We start from the raw sequence: 1955 nt of genomic DNA on the forward strand, positions 1-1955 counted from the left end.
TCGTGAAGTTCTAGAGTCGTTTAAGGTCTGGTGTGACTCATAACTGAAACTGAAAGCTGCTGTAAAGAACCGTTTCCATTTAAAATTAAATTATAAAGTTGTCATTTTAATTAGTTGACACTGAACCAGGCAGTTATTTATGCAGTAATCTTTAAAAAATGATCATCACAAATATTATTTCTAGCATTGGCAGTACGGATATATAAAAAGGAACCCATTCACAGATTCACAGGAAGTCCTTAAAAGGAAGGAGGAGCTCCAGGAGTTCTGTGGAAGAGCTTGCAGTACAATTGGGTATACTCCAAACTCCAGTTTATTCTAATCAGTTCTTAAGAAATTTCTCATGGCCTGAACTGCATGAGGGCAAGTGTATAAAACCTGCCTCACACTGGAGTTTAGAGAGAGAAGAACTGCTCAAGGAGAACAGCTGCACAAAGATATAGACTCCAGATAACTATCAGTAATTATTGCATATTCCCGTCATTGTGCACAAAGATGAAACTTGTCATTCAGAGCATCATTCTCTTGGTCTGTGGGGTCGCTTGCAATTCAGCAAGTAAGTATAAAAAAACAAAGGTATTTTTACGTCGTTTGTAAGTATGAGTGAAAATTGATCTTTAACAGTATCTTCAAGATTATTTTTTTATCTCAGAAACACCCAAAAAAAATCTTCTGAAAATGTATGTATGTGTTTACATTTATATATATGGGTATGGATTCATCTTATTTTCCTTGTTTTCATTATTTTTCAGTTCTGAAATGCCATTGTTTACGGACATCCAAGACAGTACAGCCCTCTCTCATCAAAAAAGTTCAGGAGTTTCTGCCTCGTCCATATTGTAGCAAGCTGGAAATCATGTAAGTTAAACAAAGACCCACAGATTTATGAAAATTGTAGACCTATTTCATGTAACATATTTTATTCTTTTACTACAGAGTCACACTAAAAAACAATGTCAAAGTGTGTCTGGACCCCACCCATAAATTTGCAAAAGCAGTCCTGCAATCTATAAAAGTGTAAGTGAGAAAACATGTTTGTCTTGGGGCAGATCTTTACCATTTCTTGAACAAACTATGAAAAGAATTTGCTAGTTACTTTGCTTATCAAGGTACAGATCCTTTTTGTAACGGTCTGCAGTCTGCAGTCAGATCTACATAACTCCTTTTATATTGGAAATAAAAAAGAATTAGAAAGTTTTGGTAATTAACCTATGCTGGTTTAAATTGAAGTTGGGTAATATATTTGTTAGAAATTATCATTCAGATTACTTTAAAATACACTATGTATGCATTTGGCTATTCACATGGCTGACCATGATGTGTTTTCTTTACAGGAAAAGTGAAAGACAAGCTGAAGTCAGAACAATGGGGTCGACAACGACCACAACGGCAGCGACAGCAGTGCCAACATGGTCATAATGCCTGTTTTTGACAGATGCTTTAAAAACTAAGCTAAAACATTTGAAGATGAATAAAGCTAGCTTTTGAAAATGTCAGCGATGGAAAAAAACATTTTAAAATAAATATACAGCTAAAGTGATTTATGAAGCCAGTAATAGTTTAATAGTCTATTTTCGAACAAACAATTTTGCTAAAATATGTAACATTTTTCTGTTTGTAAGAAATGAATTATGCATTTTCTACTGCACATCTGTGTTCAAGGCTGAAATCATAAAGTGCAGGCACTTGAACTTTTGTGTTATAATCAATTGATTTGTAATAAAATGTAAAAAATGCTGAACAGTACCGGTAATTGTTTTGTCTGTCATGTTATCATTTTTATCATTTAGTGAAGGTTGAAGACTGATATGCCTAAAAACTCTCAAATAAATTTCATTGGGGATTTTAAAAAAGCAAGAGCCTTTATGTGGTACAGATATTTTTTTATTGCTTTTTTAACAAAGTTTTAAACACACACAACACAAACACTGCCAGTGTACAAATGAGAAATACAG

The 1955-nt window shown here is 33.6% G+C and overlaps 1 long non-coding RNA gene across 1 annotated transcript; it reads left to right on the plus strand.

The window, feature by feature from the left end:
- Nucleotides 1–330: 330 nt before the first annotated feature.
- LOC105356437 lies at nt 331–1746 on the plus strand. Its single transcript, XR_910589.3, has 4 exons — nt 331–556; nt 753–858; nt 937–1017; nt 1335–1746. It is a non-coding gene; the product is annotated as an uncharacterized LOC105356437 (long non-coding RNA).
- The last annotated feature ends 209 nt before the right edge of the window (nt 1747–1955 follow it).

Source organism: Oryzias latipes, chromosome 18 (assembly GCF_002234675.1).
Source record: "Oryzias latipes chromosome 18, ASM223467v1".
In the NCBI taxonomy this organism is placed as follows: domain Eukaryota; kingdom Metazoa; phylum Chordata; class Actinopteri; order Beloniformes; family Adrianichthyidae; genus Oryzias; species Oryzias latipes.